This window comes from Pseudophryne corroboree, chromosome 11 (genome assembly GCF_028390025.1).
Source record: "Pseudophryne corroboree isolate aPseCor3 chromosome 11, aPseCor3.hap2, whole genome shotgun sequence".
NCBI classification, from domain to species: Eukaryota; Metazoa; Chordata; class Amphibia; order Anura; family Myobatrachidae; genus Pseudophryne; species Pseudophryne corroboree.
In genome coordinates, this window is record NC_086454.1 from 56,477,377 (window position 1) to 56,499,520 (window position 22,144).

Here is a 22,144-nt window from a genome sequence, read left to right on the forward strand (position 1 = left end):
AGGAGAGGCACAGGCTGCGCTCTCCTTCCCTCACATCAGCGGCGGTGCGAGGAGCGGCGGCCCGTCGGTGTGGGTACGGCGTACCCACGGCTAAATTCTTACGGGTACGCCGTACCCACCCGTACCCGCCCACTTGCACCACTGATTAAATGACCTTCAGGATGTATGTATAAGGTGTATATGAAACATAAATGAATTGTGTGAATGTACACAAACTTTGTTTAATACACAAAGTTATTAAAAATATTGTATTAAAATAAGAATTTACTCACCGGTAATTCTATTTCTCGTAGTCCGTAGCGGATGCTGGGTACTCCGTAAGGACCATGGGGTATAGACGGGCTCCGCAGGAGACTGGGCACTCTTAAAAGAAAGATTAGGTACTATATCTGGTGTGCACTGGCTCCTCCCTCTATGCCCCTCCTCCAGACCTCAGTTAGGGAAACGGTGCCCGGAAGAGCTGACATTACTAGGAAAGGATTTGGAATCCAGGGTAAGACTCATACCAGCCACACCAATCACACCGTACAACTCGTGATGGGTGGTCTTCTGTTTGCCGCCGGTCGGGCTCCCGGCGCTCAGTATACCGGCGCCGGGAGCCCGACAGCCGGAATACCGACAATTATTTTCCCTCGTGGGGGTCCACGACCCCCATAGAGGGAGAATAAAATAGTGTGGCGCGCGTAGCGCGCCACCGTGCCCGTAGCGTGGCGAGCGCAGCGAGCCCGCAAGGGGCTCATTTGCGCTCGCCAAGCTGTCGGTAAGCCGGCGGTCGGGCTCCCGGCGCCGGGATGCTGGTCGCCGGGAGCCCGACCGCCGGCCAGCCGTAGTGAACCCCTCATGATAACTATACCCAGTTAACAGTATGAACAATAACTGAGCCTCTCTGAACAGATGGCTCATACAATAACCCTTTAGTTAAGCAATAACTATATACATGTATTGCAGAGAGTCCGCACTTGGGACGGGCTCCCAGCATCCACTACGGACTACAAGAAATAGAATTACCGGTGAGTAAATTCTTATTTTCTCTGACGTCCTAGTGGATGCTGGGTACTCCGTAAGGACCATGGGGATTATACCAAAGCTCCCAAACGGGCGGGAGAGTGCGGATGACTCTGCAGCACCGAATGAGCAAACTCAAGGTCCTCCTCAGCCAGGGTATCAAACTTGTAGAATTTTGCAAAAGTGTTTGAACCCGACCAAGTAGCAGCTCGGCAAAGTTGTAAAGCCGAGACCCCTCGGGCAGCCGCCCAAGAAGAGCCCACCTTCCTCGTGGAATGGGCTTTTACTGATTTAGGATGCGGCAGTCCAGCCGCAGAATGTGCAAGCTGAATCGTACTACAGATCCAGCGAGCAATAGTCTGCTTTGAAGCTGGAGCACCCAGTCGCAGGATAAATAGCGACTCAGTTTTTCTGACTCTAGCCGTCCTGGAAACATAAAGTTTCAGGGCCCGGACTACGTCCAGCAACTTGGAATCCTCCAAGTCCCTAGTAGCCGCAGGCACCACAATAGGTTGGTTCAAATGAAACGATGATACCACCTTAGGGAGAAATTGGGGACGAGTCCTCCATTCTGACCTTTCCATATGGAAGATCAGATATGGGCTTTTTCATGACAAAGCCGCCAATTCTGACACACGCCTAGTCCAAGCTAAGGCCAAAAGCATAACCACTTTCCACGTGAGATATTTTAGCTCCACGGTCTTAAGTGGCTCAAACCAGTGGGATTTTAGGAATCCAACACACGTTAAGATCCCAAGGTGCCACTGGAGGCACAAAAGGGGCTGAATATGCAGCACCCCTGTAACAACGTCCGAACTTCAGGCAGTGAAGCCAGTTCTTTTTGAGAGAAAAAGGGATAGGGCCGAAATCTTGGCCTTTATGGATCCTAATTTTAGGCCCATAGTCACTCCTGACTGTAGGAAGTGCAGGAATCGACCCCCCTGGAATTCCTCTGTAGGGCCTTCCCGGCCACACACCAAGCAACCTATTTTCGCCATATACAGTGAAAAAGTCTTGCTGTCACGTCTTTCCTAGCCTTTATCAGCGTAGGAATAACTGCATCCGGAATGCCCTTTTCCGCTAGGATCCGGCGTTCAACCGCCATGCCGTCCAACGCAGCAGCGGTAAGTCTTGGATCAGACAGGGTCCCTGTTGCAACATGTCCTGACTGAGAGGCAGAGGCCATGGGTCCTCTGAGAGCATTTCTTGCAGTTCCGGGTACCGAGTCCTTCTTGGCCAATCCGGAGCAAAGAATATTGTTCACACTCCTCCGTTTATTACAATTCTCAGCCCTTGGGTCTGAGAGGAAGAGGAGGGAATATATAGACCGACTGGAACACCCACGGTGTTACTAGTGCGACCACAGCTATCGCCTGAGAGTCCCTTGACCCAGCGTAAAACCTTTTTTATCTTTTTATTGAGGTGGGACGCCATGTAGTCCACCTGAGGCAGTTTCCATCAATTTGCAAAACTGCGTGAAGACTTCCTGATGAAGTCACCACTTTCCCGGGTGGAGGTCGTGTCCACTCCCGGAATGAACACTGCTGACAGTGCGCTTACTTGATTCTCCGCCCAGCGAAGAATTCTGGTGGCTTCTACCCTCGCCACCCTGCTCCTTGTGCCGCCCTGGCGGTTTACATGAGCCCCTGCGGTCTGACTGGATCAGAACCGGTTGGTCGCGAAGCAGGAACTCCGCTTGACTTAGGGCGTTGTATATGGCCCTTAGTTCCAGGATATTGATGTGAAGGCAAGTCTGTTGGCTTGACCACAAACCTTGGAATTTTCTTCCCTGTGTAACTGCCCCCCACCCTCGGAGGCTTGCATCCGTGGTCACCATTACCCAGTCCTGAATGCCGAATCTGCGGCCCTCGAGAAGGTGAGCACTCTGCAGCCACCACAGGAGAGACACCCTGGCCCTGGGGGATAGGGTGATTAACCGATGCATCTGAAGATGTGATCCGGACCACTTGTCCAGTAAGTTCCATTGTCCTTGCATGGAACCAGCCGAAGGGGATGGCCTCGTATGATGCCATCATCCTTCCCAGGACTCGAGTGCAGTGAAGCACTGACACCTGTTTTGGTTTTCAATAGATTCCTGACCAGTGTCATGAGCTCCTGAGCTCTCTCTATCGGGAGATAAACCCTCTTCTGGTCAGTGACTAGGATCATGCCTAGGCGAGGCAGATGAGCTGTAGGAACCAACTGCGACTTCGGAATATATAGAATCCAGTCGTGTTGCCGTTTCACTTCCAGAGAAGGTGATACGCTGTCCAGCAACTGCTCTCTTGATCTCGCTTTTATGAGGAGATCATCCAAGTATGTGATAATAGTGACACCTTGCTTCCGCAGGAGCACCATCATATCCGCCATTACCTTGGTGAAATTGGTAATGACAATCCCGTACCGCAATTCTGAGGTACGCCTGATGAGGTGGATAAATGGGGACACGAAGGTATGCATCCCTTATGTCCCGATTCATTTCAGGCTTGCAATGACCGCTCTTAGCGATTCCATCTTGAACCTGAACCTTTTCAGGTATATGTTCAGGGATTTTAATTCAATATGGGTCTAACCGAACCGTCTGGTTTCGGGATTATAACATGGTCGAATAATAACACCCTCTTGTTGAAGGAGGGGACCCTTGACCACCACCTGTTGAAGATACAATTTACGAATTGCAGTTAACACTGGCTCCCTCTCTTGGGGGGAAGCCCGCCGGGTCCTCGGGGAGGGGGCATCTTCTCACAGTCCAGCCTGTATCCCTGCGATACAATTTCTATTGCCCAGGGATCTAACAGGGAGTGAACCCACTTGTGGCTGAACTTACGAAGGCGTGTCCCCACTGGGCCTAGCTCCGCCTGTGGAGCCCCAGCGACATGCGGTGGATTTTTGTAGAGGCCGGGGAGGACTTCTGTTCCTGGGGACTAGCTGTGTTGTACAGCTTCTTTCCTCTGCCCCCGGCTCTGACAAGAAAGGACGCACCTCAGACTTTCTTGTTTCTTTATTCGAAAAGCTGCATTTAATAATGTCGTGCTTTCCTAGGCTGTGCAGGAATATAAGGCAAAATATCAGAATTACCAGCTATAGCTGTGGAGACCAGGCCCGAGAACCTTTCTCCACACAATCCTCAGCCTTCCATATGCCTCTTAAGTCGGCATCATCTGTCCAATGTATATTCTACAGGACACGTCAAGCAGAAATCGACATAGCTTTTGTCTCTAGGACCCAGTATACTCATGTCCCTTTGGGCATGCTTTATAATTATATATCTATCACTTAAGACAGCATCTTAAAATATTTATATGCATACTAGGGTCTCAATCTCTGCTGATAAGGTACCTGTCCACGCTGCCACAGCGCTATAAACCCATGCCGACACAATCGCCGGTCTGGGTAGTATACTAGAATGTGCACACTATCTGCAGGATCCCTGAGAATAGCTGGTGCAAACAGGACACCCAAGGGGAAGATTCTCAACACATCCTGGCCCTAGTGGGGAAGGGATACAGCCTGAGAATTCTCATGTGGGAAGCTGCCGTCTCTTGTCTGGAGATTCCCGCTCTTTTTCCTCATGAGAGGAGGGAAATTTACCTCAGCATTCTTCCCCTTAACATGTGTACTCTCGTGTCAGGGACAGATGAGTCATCAGTGATATGCAAATCATCTTTTATTCCAATAATCATATATTGAATATCTTTTAGCCCTCTTGGCTGTAACTTTGCATTATTGTAGTCGACAGTGGAGTTAAACTCCGTGTCGATACTTTGTTATTTTGGATAGTGAACATAGAGAGACTCTGAAGGACTCTGTGACATAGGGACAGACCAGGGTAGATTTCCTTTCTGTTCCCTAACCTTTTGTGCAATAATTTTACCTCAGCACTTACACATATCCAAACAGGTGTCGGCGTTGTTGACGGAAACACCCTCCCACACACTTATCCGCTCTATCACCTCCTTAGAGGAGCCTTTTACCTCAGACATGTCGACACACGCGTACCGACACACCACACACACAGGGGATGCTCTATTTGAAGACAGTTCCCCCACCAGGCCCTTTGGAGAGACAGAGAGAGAGTATGCCAGCACACACCACAGCGCTATATAATACAGGGATGTACACTATACTGAGTGATTTTTCCCCTATAGCAGCTTATATACACAGTTTTGCGCCTAAATTTATGTGCCCCCCCTCTCTTTTTTACTCTTTGTGTACCAGGATACTGCAGGGGAGAGCCTGGGGAGCTTCCTTCCAGCTGAGCTGTGAAGAGAAAATGGCGCCGGTGTGCTGAGGAAGAAGGCCCGGCCCCCTCAGCGGCGGGCTTCTGTCCTTTTATGTACTTTAATGGCGGGGGTTAATGCACATATACAGTTTATCAGACTGTATTATGTGCTTTTCGCCAAGTAAGGTAATCTAATTGCTGCCCAGGGCGCCCCCCCCAGCGCCCTGCACCCATCAGTGACCGAAGTGTGTGGTGTGCTAAGGGAGCAATGGCGCACAGCAGCAGTGCTGTGCGCTACCTTAATGAAGACCGGAGTCTTCAGCCGCCGATTTTCAACTTCTCTTCGTTCTTCTGGCTCTGCAAGGGGGACGACGGCGCGGCTCCGGGACCGGACGACCGAGGACTGGGCCTGTGTTCGATCCCTCTGGAGCTAATGGTGTCCAGTAGCTTTAGAAGCCCAAGCTAGCTGCAAGCAGGTAGGTTCGCTTCTCTCCCCTCAGTCCCACGTAGCAGTGAGTCTGTTGCCAGCAGATCTCACTGAAAATAAAAAACCTAACAAATACTTTCTTTTCTAGGAAGCTCAGGAGAGCCCCTAGGGTGCATCCAGCTCTGGCCGGGCACAGATACTAACTGAGGTCTGGAGGAGGGGCATAGAGGGAGGAGCCAGTGCACACCAGATATAGTATCTAATCTTTCTTTTAAGAGTGCCCAGTCTCCTGCGGAGCCCGTCTATACCCCATGGTCCTTACGGAGTACCCAGCATCCACTAGGATGTCAGAGAAATTACCTTCAGGCTGTGTGTATAAGGTGCATATGAAACATAAATGAATTGTGTGAATGTAGACACACTTTGTTTAATGCACAGTTATAAAAAATATTGGCTAAAATTACCTTCAGGCTGTGTGTATAAGGTGTATATGTAACATAAATACATTCTGTGCTTAGATTTAGGTCCCTTGACCATGATATCTCATTATGGTATGCAATTATTCCAAAATAAGGAAAAATCCCATATCCAAAATACTTCTGGTCCCAAGCATTTTGGATAAGGGATACTCAACCTGTACTAAAATGACATTTACCATGAAGAAATACAATGAAATATAGACACAAGTACAAGATAGTAGTTCTAAGTTCAAACCAATACAGAAAGCCATAGTCTTCCTCTTTATAAATCAAATGAGAATTTGCTTTTTCAGACCAATCACAAATATAATTAAATAGTTTAAATGTATCGCAGCACCACATTAATAATAGTGGGAAAACCCAAGATATATATTTTCTTTCAGAATGTATTCTAATAATAATAACATGGTATTTTTTTAGGAAGCGTGATGCTTTAAAGGGTTTCCTTTACACATGCTGTTACTGCAATCTTTTATTTAGCTCTCTGGGTATCCAAAACTGAACACGATTTTAAACAAAGGATGCCTGTTGTTTATATAAGAAGAACAGAGACAAACTCAGTTACATTACTCTATGTTCACTACTGCCTCCTTTGATTCATTTTCTCTAGGGAAGCATCTACCTGAAGTCCTGTCGCTGAATCTAGAAAAAAGTTGTTTGTGTACTATTGTCTCATGTATTTTCCTCTCATGTATTGTGCTTTCCTACATCTCATGCTTCACAAATGTACTCGTTAGAGATGAGCGGGTTCGGTTCTCAGAGAACCGAACCCTACCGGACTTTGCCTTCCGAGTTCGGTTCCGAGCCAGGCTCGAGTTTTCCCACCTGATTCGGAAACCCGAACGCGGCAAAACGTCATCATCCCGCTGTCAGATTCTCGCGGGATTTGGATTCCATATAAAGAGCCGCGTGTCGCGGCCATTTTCACTCCAGTCTCGGAGAGTGTAGTGAGAGGACGTGTCTCCGTCCTCCTGTGTCTGTGTGGGGGCGGGAAAGTGGGGTGGCAAGTCTTGTGCTGTGTTGTGCTGCTCAGTCCAGTCCAGTGTAGTCACAGTGTATTGTGCTGCATCAGTCCAGCCAGTCACAGTGTTGGTGTCCTCTCCTGCCAGTGTAGCTGTATAAAGTGTTGCTGACTGTGTTGTGCTGCATCAGACCAGTGGTAGTGTCCTGTCTCATCAGTCATTCCAGTGACGATATATGCTGCTGCTATATGTCCACTGCTGCTGTATAATAATAATAACAACAACCACAAGTCCCTTACAGTATTGTTGTGTTGTGCTGCATCAGACCAGTGGTAGTGTCCTGGCCATCGGTCATTCCAGTCATTCCTGTGCCGCATATTGTCTCATATAACTCCCAAAAAATAATGGCGAACCATCAACGTCGTCTGCCAAGGCCGATGCCCAATGTGATAGTAGAGGGCATGTAAAATCCAAAATGCCAAAGTTCAGTAAAAAGAACCAAAAAAATAAATTTAAATCGTCTGAGGAGAAAAGTAAACTTGCCGATATGCCATTTACGACACGGAGTGGCAAGGAACGGCTGAGGCCCTGGCCTATGTTCATGACTAGTGGTTTTGCTTCACATGACGATGGAAGCCCTCATAACTGAGGCCTTGACACTTATGTTGGTGTTAGACGTGCGTCCGGTATCTGCCATTAGTGCAGTGGGATTTAGACAATTAATGGAGGTATTGTGTCCCCGGTAACAAATCCCATCTAGATTCCACTTCACTAGGCAGGCAATAGCGAGATTTTGCCATTTAATTCCAGTGATTTGGACGTATAATTACAGTGATTTTGCCAAATAATTTCAGTTATTTATAATTATTGATTACAGTGATCTTGCCAATTAATTCCAGTGATTTATAATTATTAATTACAGTTATCTTGCCATTTAATTCCAGTGATTTGGACGTGTAATTACAGTGATTTTGCCAATTAATTTCAGTGATTTATAATTATTAATTACAGTGATCTTGCCAATTAATTCTAGTGATTTGGACGTATAATTCGAGTTGGAATTGTTTGTGTCGCTTGGCTTAGTCATACAGCTACCTCATTGCACCTCTTCGACATCTTTGCATGAGGTGCTGTTTGGGGCCTAGTTTTTGAAAAGTGCCATCCTGTGTGACACTGCCGTATGAGTCCAGGGGTACTGCTGTATTAGTCCTGGGGTACTGGCGTATATATCCACCAATTGCAGATTTGTTTTAAAGTGATTGGAGCGTGCTCAGTGGACCGTGACACTACTAGATGGGCCAGGTGGTTGTGCCACTTAGCTTAGGCCTACAGCATCCTCGGTGCACCTTTTTTTCTTCTTTGCATCATGTTCTGTTAGGGGGCTTTTTTTGATATCTGCCCTCCTGTCTGCCACTGCAGTGCAAATCCTAGATGGGCCAATTGTTTGTGTCGCTTGGCTTAGTCATACAACTACCTCATTGCAATTATTTTTCTTCTTTTCATGATGTGCTGTTTGGGGCCTTTTTTTATATTTGCCCTCCTGTCTGACACTGCAGTGCCACTCCTAGATGGGCCAGGTGTTTGGTTGTTCACTTGTGTCGCTTAGCTTAGTCATCCAGGAACCTCGGTGCAACCTTTTGGCCTAAAAGCAATATTGTGAGGTGTGAGTTGTTAAGAATAGACTGGAAATGAGTGGAAATGATTGTTACTGAGGTTAATAATACTGTAGGAGCAAAATTACCCACAAATTCTGTGATTTTAGCTGTTTTTATGTTTTTTTCAAAAATCACCCAGATCCAAAACCAAAACCAAAACCCGAAAGGGTGGTTTTGGCAAAACCAAGCCAAAACTAAAACACGAAAGTGGAATTAGAACCAAAACCAAAACACAAAACACGAAAAGTGCCTGCCGCACATCTCTAGACTACTCGTACATTATTTCTATGCCCATATTGATTGCTGAGTATTGTGTTTTTCTGGTAAAGTGAAAACACTTTTGCTGATGATCTATTTAAAAAGGGGATCATTTATTTAGAAAATGAACAACTACTAAAGTGCAGTGGATGTTTTATGATTAAACGGTCCTTTGTGTCATTGGACTGTTAAGGTTTTGAAGGCTTGTATGAGCATAGGGGGTGATTCCGACCTGATCGCAAGGCTGCTAAAATTCTTGTTCTGCGATCAAATAGTCGTCGTCCAAGAGGAGTGTATATTTGCTGTGCAAAGTGTGCGATCGTATGTGTACGCGAAGCTGCTAAAAAAAACCTCAGTCAGCCAACACCTACAAATCTGTTTGCACATCACTCACAAGTTAATGGCTTTGACCAGTGTACTTAGCCCAGGACTTACTCCTACAGTCAGTGCCAGATTAAGGTCCGTATGGGCCTGGAGCTGAAATTTATGAAGGGCCTATTTTATGCCACTGCATGGGGATGTGAAAACACTATGGGCGTGTGACTAGTATTGTTGGGGGGGTGGTAGATGTTGTGAGGGTGTGGTCTGCACAGGGGGTGTGACTAGCACCTACCTTGAAAAATCTCAATCTCCCTCACTTATTCCATTATATCAACAGTGTAATGTGAGAATCTACAAACGAACAAAGGAAAACATCTCTTGTTAATGTGACTGTAATATGGAAAATGGCGCTTTGTGATGACATAAATATGAAACCTCTCAACAAAAGAGGCTACAGGTCGCTCAGGGATGTCATGAATGTGAAATCTTTCTATATATAAAAAAAGACTTTACCTTTGTAATAAGTAGTTATGCTGAGAAGATATATCAGGAATGGTGGCTAGAGGGGGTGGGGCTGGAGGGGGGGGGGTGTCGTCTGGACAGGGCAGAACAGGGGGAAGACTGAGGTGACCCAGCATATAGTATGTGTCAGTGGCGTAACTACTGCCCCCGCAGTCCTCGCGGTGGCTTGGGGGCGAGGGGCTGCGGGGGCGCCACTGATTTAGAACAGATTGACATGCGGACGAGCGTCCGCATGTCAATCTGCGATCTCCTCTCCGGCTCTCCCTCCCTGCGGTGCCTGCTCCCCCGGCCCCCCCCCTATGTGTTGGAGGGACACGAGCGCATCGCGCGTCTCTCCTGTGTCCCTCCTGGCTCTCCCCCGGCCGGTCTAAGGCAGCAAGTGCCGTTCGTGAGCTCTGATTGGCTCACAAACGGCACTTCCTTTATTAGACCAGCCGGGGGAGAGCCAGGAGGGACACAGGAGAGACGCGCGATGCGCTCGTGTCCCTCCAACACATAGGGGGGGGGCCGGGGGAGCAGGCACTGGGGCATATACCCGGCACTGGGAACATATACCTGGCACTGGGGGGGCAGATCTGGCACTGGGGACATATACCCGGCACTGAGGGCATGTACCTGGCACTGGGGGCATATACCCGGCACTGGGGGCATGTACCTGGCACTGGGGGCATATACCTGGCACTGGGGGGGGGCATATACCCGGCACTGGAGGCATATACCTGGCACTGGGGGGGAAGCAGGCACTGGGGGGGAATATCTGGCACTGGGGGCATGTACCTGGCACTGGGGGCATATACCCGGCACTGGGGGGGCATATACCCGGCACTGGGGGGGCATATACCTGGCACTGGGGGGGGGGCATATACCCGGCACTGGGGGCATATACCTGGCACTGGGGGGGAAGCAGGCACTGGGGGGGAATATCTGGCACTGGGGGCATATACCTGGCACTGGGGGCATATAACTGGCACTGGGGGGGCATGTACCTGGCACTGGGGGAGAATATCTGGCACTGTGGGAGAATATCTGGCACTGGGGGCATATACCTGGCACTGGGGGGGCATATACCTGGCACTGGGGGAATATACCCGGCACTGGGGGCATATACCTGGCACTGGGGGGGGGGAAGCAGGCACTGTGGGGGAATATCTGGCACTGGGTGCATATACCTGGCACTGTGGGGGAATATCTGGCACTGGGTGCATATACCTGGCACTGTGGGGGAATATCTGGCACTGGGAGCATATGTGGCACTGGGAGCACGGCCCTAGCAACAAGCACTACCCCCTAGCAACGAGCATGACACCCAGTGCATGAAACCCCTGGCAACGAGCATGACATCCTAGCACCGTGCATGGAACCAAGAGCATGAAACCCCTGGCAACGAGCAGGTAATTTAAAAGTAATTGGAAGCCTTACTGTAGAACTTAATGTGTAATGGGCATTACGGTGTGTGGCATAATGTATCACGGACATTGCAGTGTGTGTCATAATGTATCTGGCATTACGGTGTGTTGTAGACTATGTCACGGGCATTGTGGTATAATGTCTCAGGATCATTGTGGTGTGTGTCATACTGTGTCACAGACATTGTATGTGCTATAATGTATCAGGGGCATTGCAGTGTGTAGCATAATGTATAACGGGCATTGCGATTCCTGTCATAATGTGTCACAGGCATTACGGTGTGTGGCATAATGTGTCGGGGGCATTACGGTGTGTGGCATAATGTGTCGGGGGCATTACGGTGTGTGGCATAATGTGTAGGGGGCATTACGGTGTGTGCATATTGTGTCATGTGCATTATTGTCAGTGATCGCAAAAACGCGCTATGGCGCGTATTTTACCCAGAAACAGCCGCCCGGGACTCACATTTAGAAGATGAGCGGGTCCCACAGGACGCGCTCATCTGAATATGTGTTTGCATGTGTTAAGCCTGTCAGCGGAATGCAGGAGGTGACTGGCTGTTTCCTCGGCAAATCACCTCCTGTAGTCTCCATCCAATCACAGCCTGCAGCATCTCCCGCTTTGAATCCTGCTCCCCGCCAGCACATGAATCTGTGCTGCAGGGCTGACAGACTGGCCCCGCTCATCCGGCTCCACTGCCGCCCTGCCGCCAGCACCCTCCTCTGCGACTGGGAGTACAGCTCCGGATCTGCCCGCCGCCACCCCCCTACCCGGGACCCGCTCAACGCCCCACCGAGACCCGACAACTACCTTCCAGCAGGAGCCGGCCGGGCTGCGCAGCTCCAGCTGTAGGTAAGCAGTAGACAGTGCAGCATCGCCCCACTTCACCTGGAGTAGCTGGTGCAGATGCAAGATGTCCGGGGGCTGCAAGCTCCGTGTGTGCAATGTGAGGCCGCTCAGAGTGTCAGGGCCTCACTGACACCATTTTTCTGACAGCACAGTGCAGTGAGTGCACTGGCACAAGTAGCCAGCCGGCGCCGCAGCATGAAGGAGCTATCTGTGAAATCGCAAGCAGAGGCTGGCAAGAAGGAGCTCCTCCGATCGCTTCCCCTGACGGGCTGGCCACTGCTTAAATATACCAGTAATCAGTACAACTGTGCAGTGACACTGACTTTCCCATTGCACCTGGGGCTCCACTACTTTGACACAGTTGGAACTGATTATCGGTATATTTCGCAGTGGCCAGCCCGTCAGGGGAAGCGATTGGACGAGCTCCTTCTTGCCAGAGAACAGCCTCTGCTTGCGATTTCACATAGAGCTCCTCCAGGCTGCTGCTACTACAGGCGCAGGCTGGCTACTTGTGCCAGTGCACTCACTGCACTGTGCTGTCAGAAAAAATGGTGAGTGTCAGTGAGTTGCTGCTGGGGGCGGTACCACTTGTGTCAAACGGCCCCTTCGTGCAACTGGAGGTGATAAGTGAGTGGTTACTGCAATGTGCCTCAGTGCTCTACCAGGCGCATTGTGTATAATAACGTGCTCTACCAGGCGCATTGTGTATAATAACGTGTTCTACCTGGCGCAATGTGTATAATAACGTGTTCTACCTGGCGCAATGTGTATGATAACGTGCTCTACCTGGCGCAATGTGTATGATAACGTGTTCTACCTGGCGCAATGTGTATGATAACGTGTTCTACCTGGCGCAATGTGTATGATAACGTGTTCTACCTGGCGCAATGTGTATGATAACGTGCTCTACCTGGTGCAATGTGTATAATAACGTGCTCTACCAGGCGCAATGTGTATGATAACGTTCTCTACCTGGCGCAATGTGTATGATAACGTGTTCTACCTGGCGCAATGTGTATGATAACGTGTTCTACCTGGCGCAATGTGTATGATAACGTGTTCTACCTGGCGCAATGTGTATGATAACGTGCTCTACCTAGTGCAATGTGTATAATAACGTGCTCTACCAGGCGCATTGTGTATAATAACGTGTTCTACCTAGTGCAATGTGTATTACAACGTGCTCTACCAGGCGCATTGTGTATAATAACGTGTTCTACCTGGCGCAATGTGTATGATAATGTGCTCTACCAGGCGCATTGTGTATAATAACGTGCTCTACCAGGCGCATTGTGTATAATAACGTGTTCTACCTGGCGCAATGTGGCTGATAACGTGCTCTACCAGGCGCATTGTGTATAATAACGTGTTCTACCTGGCGCATTGTGTATAATAACGTGCTCTACCAGGCGCATTGTGTATAATAACGTGTTCTACCTGACGCAATGTGTATGATAACTTGCTCTACCTAGCGGCAATGTGTATGATAACTTGCTCTACCTAGCGGCAATGTGTATGAGAACATGCTCTACCTGATGCAATGTGTATGATAACTTGCTCTACCTAGCGGCAATGTGTATGATAACATGCTCTACCTGGCGCAATGTGTATGATAACGTGCTCTACCTGGCGCAGTGTGTATAACGTGTTCTACCTGGCGCACTGTGTATGATAACGTGCTCTACCTAGCGGCAATGTGTATGATAACGTGCTCTACCTGGTGCAAAGTGTATGACGTGCTGTACCTGGTGCAAAGTGTATGACGTGCTGTACCTGGAGCAAAGTGTATGACGTGATCTACCTGGATCAGTGTGCATAGGAGGTTCTACCTGGTGCAATGTGTATAAGCGCCACTACTGTGTGGTGTAATGTGAATTGACACTATTATGTGGTCACGGCCCTTCCCTATGAAGCCACGCCCCTAAAATTTTGCGGCGCGCCTACGGCGCGCACTACCTGTTCTTTATGGTCTAAGTGGTCTAACACCAATTCACTTTCTGCCTAAGGGCACCAAAATGTCTAGTTACAGCTCTGGTGCAGGGTGTCCTGCATGCTACAGAGCCCAGCAGCATTGTCACCCCATCCCCCCCATCTTGCAACACTTTTGTAGTGTCCAAACAAGATTAAAATTAATAAGAACCTTCATTCCGATGGGACCCAGAAAACGACCGGTAGGACCCCAATTTTTAAAAGTGAAGGGTCCCTGGGACCCACTTTTTTTTTGGCTCAGCGCGATCACTGATTGTGTGTGGAATAATGTCTAAGGACCATTGCAGTATGTGGCATAATGTATACTGGGCATTACTATAAGGAGGAAAAATGACAAATAATGTAAGGGGCATGAATCAGGATTATTTTTCTTTCCTGTGGTGGCCAACGTCTGGGCGTGCAGGTTACAAAACTGGGGTATAAGGTAGTCTTTTCCTGCAATGCCACGCCATCCACGCCCATTTCGACAAAGCCACACCCCCTTTTTGCCAGCGCGCGCCTACGGCGCGCGCATTTTTCTACCTTTGCTAGAGCCAATTACGGGGTATATGGGGGGGGGGGCGCCGAAGGATTTTTTGGCTTGGGGGAGAAAAATTTCTAGTTACGCCACTGGTATGTGTACAGACATACATTCACATAGATAGATAGATAGATAGATAGATAGATAGATAGATAGATAGATAGATAGATAGATAGATAGTAGTGATGAGCGGATTCGGTTTTACTCGGTTTTACTCGGTTTTACTCGGTTCTCAAAACGGCATCTTATTGGATCACGGATGTCACGTGTTTTGGATAGCCAATAAGATGCCGTTTTGAGAACCGAGTAAAACCGAGTAAAACCGAGTAAAACCGAACCTCGCTCATCACTACCGTCATAGTGTCATAGTTGAACCAAGAGGGTTTGCAATGTCTAAAGAAGTTGAAATTGGACATGTCACTGCTTGCATATGCACACGCACGGCTGTACACCAAAAAAGGGCTTGTACTAATATTAGCATAATTAGGCAAAAGATGCACACACAGATGTGCCAGAGTTTGACTCAGAATCAAGCCCAATTTTTTGGTTATTATATATGTGTTAATGGGGTTGGGATGCCGGCGGTCAAAATTCCAACAGCGGCATCCTGATGTTGAAAATACCGATTTGCACTAAATAACTAAGCTAACCCTGATCCTAACCCCCCCAACCCTAACCCACCTTTCCCGTACCCTAAACCTGCCCCCCCCCACACACACACACACCCACCGCAGCCTAACTCTCCCCAGGGGTGCCTAACCACTACTCTCCCTCCCCGCAGACTGACCCTAACCTCAATCCCTCCCCCCACAGCCTAAACCTAACCTCCCCCCCTCCCCTCCCCCTTGCGGCTTATCTGTGGTGATCTCCCGAGACCCTCTTGTTTTATAAAAGCAAGTTATTGATCCTAATTTCTGGGTAAAAATACCTATATATATATATATATATATATAAATATATATATATATAGTTATATAAAGCAATATGCACTCCTCCCGCAGTCTCATCAGTAAGGGTGCTATCTGTAATGTCACCACATGCAGGCGGTTTTCCACTAACAGGGCACATTTTTACATCACCTAGAGAAATCTCCAGTTATGGGAAAACAGTTGACTTCATATTCATACCACTGAGCTGGTCATCATTCTTAAGACACATTGGTACCCGAAAGGAAAATACAAACAAAAACATTGGCCCCTGCAGGTAAAATAAAACACCCTGGTCCCCAAAGGAGTAAGGGCCTCAGTAGGAAAAACACATTGTACCCCCCTCCCCGCGTGCTCTATCACAGTCACACACTCCCTCCCCCTGTGCTTTATCAAACTCCCACCCCCTGCCTTTTATCACACTCCCCCCTTCGCTGTATCACACTAACATACTCCCTTCCTCTGCGCTTTATCACACTCCCTCCCTTGCACTTTATCACACTCCCTCCAACTGCGCTTTATCACACTCCCTCCCCTGCGCTTTATCACACTCCCTCCCCTTGCACTTTATCACACTCCCTCCCCTGCGCTTTATCACACGCCCTCCCCCTGCGCTCTATCACACACCCTCCCCCACGCTCTGTCACTGGCTGGGCCGTCCCTGGATGTGCCGCGGCTTCAACATTCCCTCTCACAGCAGCAGCAGCCATGTGAGCAGCAGGCAGCCTCAGGGTCCCATGTAGCTCCGCCCCCAGACCCCGTGTAGCTCCGCCCCTTCCAAGTTCCCTCCTCCCCTGCCAAAGTGTTTGAGCCGTTCGGCTGGCAGTAGCAGTCCATCTACTACTATCACTACAGGTGACTGCGGGCAGGAGGGAGCGGAGCTTCATATTATAACTTGTGAGCTGCTGTAGCTGGGGAAAAAATTCCTGGCTGCAGCAGCACAGCAGATGCTGTGGGCCTATTGTGTTGGGGGGGCATGGAGCTGCAGCTCCACCCGCCCCATTGTTAATCCAGCCCTGCCTACAGTGCGATGAGAAGAGGCTGATCGGGTCCGTAGCTGACGTCACACACCCTCCCTGAAAACGCTTGGGCAGGCCTGCGTTTTTCCTGACACTCCCAGAAAACGGTCAGTTGCCTCCCACAAACGGCCTCCTCCTGTCAGTGAGCATGCGAATGGCGGTGCGATTAGAATGCCCGTTGTTGTTTGGCAATGCGAGTGCGGGGGTTTGGATTACATATAAGGAGCCGCGCATCACCGTAATTTTCAGTCCGGCATTGGAGAGTGTACAGAGAGGACGTGTATCCGTTCTCTCAGAGTCCTCAGTGTCTGTGTCTTGTGCTGCATCTGTCCAGTCACAGTGGTGGTGTCCTCTGCTGCCATATTTCCAGTGCTGCTGTATAATAACAGGTACCTTACAGTGTTGCTGTGTTGTCCTGCATCTGACCAGTGGTAGTGTCCTGTGCATCAGTCGGTCCAGTGACCAATCACAGTGGTATCCTCTGCTGCCATAGGTCCAGTGCTCCTGTGCCGCATATTGTGTTATATAACGCCCAAAAAACAATGGAGAACAAAAATTTTGAGGATAAAAGAGGGAAAGATCAAGAACCACTTCCTCCTAGTGCTGAAGCTGCTGCCACTAGTCATGACATAGACTGCCATCGTCGTCTGCCAAGGCCGATGCCCAATGTGATAGCAGAGGGCATGTAAAATCCAAAAAGCCAAAGTTCAGTAAATTTAAATCGTCTGAGGAGAAACGTAAACTAGCCAATATGCCATTACACCACGGAGTGGCAAGGAATGGCTAAGGCCCTGGCTTATGTTCATGACTAGTCGTTCAGCTTCACATGATGATGGAAGCCCTCATCCTCCCACTAGAAAAATGAAAAGAGTTAAGCTGGAAAAAGCACAGAAAAGAACTGTGCGTTCTAATAAGATGGTATCACAAATCCCCAAGTGAGTTGGCGGTTGCGATGTCTGACCTTCCCAACACTGGACAGGAAGAGGTGGCTCCTTCCACCATTTGCACGCCCCCTGCAAGTGCTGGAAGGAGCACCTACAGTCCAGTTTCTGATAATCAAATTGAAGATGTCACTGTTGAAGTACACCAGGATGAGGATATGGGTGTTGCTGGCGCTGAGGAGGAAGTTGACGATGAGGATTCTGATGGTGATGTGGTTTGTTTAAATGAGGCACTGGGGGAGACACCTGTTGCCCGTGGGATGAAGAAGCCCATTGTGATGCCTGGGCAAACTACCATAAAGCCACCTCTTCGGTGTGGAATTATTTCTCCACAAATCCGGACAACAGGTGTCAAGCTGTGTGTTGCCTCTGTCAATCTGTAATAAGTAAGAGTAAGGATGTTAACCAACTAGGAACATCCTCCCTTATATGTCACCTGCAGTGCATTCATCAGAAGTAAGTGTCAAGTTGTGAAACTTTGGGTAAGAGTGTAATAGTCCACTGACACCTAAATCCCTTCTTCCTCTTGTACCCAAGCTCCTGCAAGCCACACCACCAACTCCCTCAATGTCAACTTCCTCCTCAGCCATGAACGTCAGTAGTCCTGCAGGCCATGCCCCTGGCAAGACTGACGAGTACTCTCCTAACCGGGATTCCTCAGGAGGATCCTTGAGTGGTACACAAGGTCTAGTGAAGCTTTTCAGTCGCCCTGCTGGCCGCAGAGTGATTAACAGGAAGAGGGCGTTTCTGGGTGTCAACTGACCGTTTTCAGGGAGTGTTCGGTAAAACGCAGGCGTGCCAGGGAAAATGCAGGCATGGCTGGGTGAACGCAGGGCGTGTTCGTGACGTCAAATCAGGAACTGAATGGTCTGAAGTGATCGCAAGCGCTGAGTAGGTTTGAAGCTACTCTGAAACTGCACAAAAATACTTTGTAGCCGCTCTGCGATCCTTTCGTTCGCACTTCTGCTAAGCTAAAATACACTCCCAGTGGGAGGCGGCATAGCGTTTGCATGGCTGCTAAAAACTGCTAGTGAGCGATCAACTCGGAATGACCACCTATGTTGGGTATACCTAAGCCTCCACAACTAGATGGCCATTGTAACAATGAAACTTTAATTCTAGGGTGTTTGAGAGAAGCGCTCTTCTTAACCAACAAGTTGTCCTGCATATTTTCCTACATGCACATATACTGTACCTTCATGTTACCAATGTTATGTAGGTGGATGAAATGGCATATTTAGGTAAAAATCCAGAAAGTTGTAAAAAAAATATTGATGTAGCGATCATTGGATCCTACCTCCTCCAACCACTCTCCTGAATGTGAGCATACATATAATGCATGGCTTCAACCGCACTCCCTATTCCTTTCACAGCATGGAGCTGTTGTCGCTTTGCTGCCCTTATCATTGGTTACATGGATGATGCTCACTGGTGTCTGATCTCTGCCTATCCGGCTTTAATGGGTAATCGTGTGCTGCTCACATATTGAGGCTCCTGTAAATTTGAGTATCGGCCCCCTTCAATTTCTGCCACAATGCCCCATGTGCCTCTGACAGGGCTGCTCCGCACAATGCGTGAAAGCAGCAAGCTGACCATTAATGATTGATGATAGTGTTTGACAAAACTTTGAGACAGAGATTGCCAGTGCTCTTCTTGGAGTAAATCTGGCAACACATCTAAAGATTATCTCGCCAACTAGATGGCCGGTTGGAATGAAAATCTATTAATGTTTGATACTTTCCCATTTGCTCCCAAACCCCTGGAAAATGGATGAAAATGGTCACTCAGACAAGTTTGTAAAACTCAGACAAGTCTGTAAAACTTGTTGATAAGGTGACACAAGTGGTCCGCAGTGCCATACATCTGGCAACAGTAGGGCAGTACAGGGTAACCCAGAACATTACAGTATACTACCATAGGCAGAACATAAACAGAGCACGAGTAACAATTAGCACCACAATTCTCAGTACACAATATTGCTGAGAAGCAAGGTGAGCGAGGGACTAATCGATGAAGGGTGGAACCTGTCTCCAATAGTGACGGGACAATAAGCATAAGTAGAGCGCCTGGAAGAGATGAACAGCAATGAGTGACAACAAATCCGGGTCAAATGGCCACTGAGTAGGTGAAGGCTGTCAAACCGATTTAACTAACCTGTCTGAATAACCCTTTTCATCTGTTTTTTGGCATTAGGGAGCAAATGGGCGATTGTTATTAGTTCCCGTACATTTAACAGATTTACGTTCCAGGTGGCCAATTATAGTAGTTGGCTGGTGGGAAGATAATCTTTAGATGTGTGGCCAGCTTAGAAATATGCAGCACCGGTATATATTTGTTTAGTCTAATATTTAATTCTTACAACTAGTTCCAGTAAACAGGAAGAATCTGTGAAACCAGAAATAAATAAAATACACATCTGCACACTTATCCAGAGTGTGGAAGGAACTATACATCCTGTATACACTTGTAACTTTAGATGATTATTAACACCTATTTTTCTGCACATTTTTTATAGCTAAAAAGAGTTGTTCATCACCTTTATAAAAGTTGCAACTTCTACTAAAAATCATTAATATTGAGGATTGTATTCAAATTTGTATTCCCACAGATTAAATAACAAATATTATATGAATGATAGTACTTTGGTGGTAATTTCCTCCATCACCATCTGCTGTATTTACTAGTAGAGCTCTGCTGAAGATCTCCAGTGATGCTTGGCTTTTTCCTGGTAGTAGAGATACAGTAGTGTTATTATTAGGTGAACCTTGGGTACCTGGTTCGGGGCACTAAAACAATGAATAAATTACACACTGTCAATCATCCAGTGATTTTAATGCCCTGATGGTGCCCCTTCGTGGAGCAATGACCACTGACATTAAGAAATTGCAACTTGTTACAGCTATAGCTACTGGCTTCCGCTTACGCTCAGAGGGCCTAGTTCAAGTTTGATTGCAAAACAAATTACTGGTATGTTTTTGGAGTGTAGGGGGAGTCTGGAGCACCCAGGGGAAACCTACACAACCACTAGGAGAACATACAATCTCCACCCAAATGGGCCATGACTGGGAACTGAAGTCATGACCTCACTTCAGTGAGGCAGTAATGCTAGTCACTCAGTGTCGGATTGGGGCATGAATGGCCCACCACAGGAAACACAGTGGTAGGGGCCCATGTTTAGGAGTTTTGCCAGTGTCCAGAGGGGGTGTGGCCAGGTGCCACAGAGGCTTGGATAACCATTACAGAGTGCATGGTCTGGCATGGTCTGGGCCCCTTGATAAATATATATATATAGTAAATACTGCAAGTGCATGCATAGTAATGTACCAGATTAATAACAGCAATGCAATGTAGAGAACACACTATAGTCCTGTGCAGTATAAGGTAACATATCTATAATGTATAATTCAAGAGTTTAGTTTGGAACTTGATCCGTAGAGGTGGTGGGGGGGGGGGGGGCAGCAGGCAGTTGTGACCACCGGAGTTTTTCCCTGTAACCCTGTGGGCCACTCCAACCCTGTAGTCGCTATGCTGCCATGCTGACCCATGGTTATGATGGATTGCATATAAGTAAAGATATATATAACTAAGCATAATGTACAGTATGTAGTGCAGGTATCTAAGAAATGCTGCAAAGTAAGAATGCTCTCAAAACTAGAAGTGTTAATAGTTTATTTACAGAAATTAACAAAATGCAAAGTGAATGAACAGAAGAGAAATCTAAATCAAATCAATATTTGCTGTGACCACCCTTTGCCTTCAAAACATCATCAGTTCTTCTAGGTACACTTGCACACAGTTTTTGAAGGATTAGGCAGGAGGTTGTTCCAATCATCTTGGAGAGCTAACCACAGTTCTTCTGTGGATGTAGGCTTGCTCAAATCCTTCTATCTCTTCATATAATCCCAAACAGACTCAATGGTGTTAAGATCTGGGCTCTGTGGGGGCCATACCATCACTCCAGGACTCCTTGTTCTCCTTTGTGCTGAAGATAGTTCTTAATGACATTGGCTAACTGAATGGGGTCGTTGCCCTGCTGCAGAAAAATTTGGAGCCAGTCAGATGCCTCAATCATGGTATTGCATGATGGATAAGTACCTGTCTGTATTTCTTGAATTCCCAAACAGCCTGCACCTCTCGGGCTATTCCATATTGCCTGAACTGTCCAAAACAGACCAGTCAGAGAAGTGGAAGTACTGTAGTGCAGTACATGGAACACACATGCATTCAAATCTTCAGTCTGGATTAGCCTGTAGTGCTGAAAGTCATCCACTGACTACTGTATGTCTGGAAGAGGAGAGCGGCAATGAAACACAAATGCATCCAGGTGGTTTTCAGTATGCTGAATGTCAGGATCCCAGCGCACAGTATACCGGCGCCGGCATACCGACACCCGGCATACCGACAGGTATTCTCCCTTGTGGGGGTCCACGACCCCCCTGGAGGGAGAATAAAGAGCGTGGCACTTAGTGCGCCACCGTGCCCACAGCGTGGTGAGCGCTGCGAGCCCGCAAGGGGCTCATTTGCGCTCGCCACACTGTCAGTATGCCGGCGGTCAGGCTCCCGGCGCCGGTATGCCGGCCGCCGGCATACCATACTACACCCATGCATCCAACTGACTATAAGAGATGGATTTGCTACCAGC

At 48.1% G+C, this 22,144-nt stretch overlaps 1 protein-coding gene across 3 annotated transcripts in view; it reads right to left on the reverse strand.

The window, feature by feature from the left end:
* Positions 1-22,144, reverse strand: part of ANO3 (anoctamin 3) — a 1,051,220-nt gene that overhangs the window by 924,617 nt on the left and 104,459 nt on the right. The window lies entirely within an intron of this gene.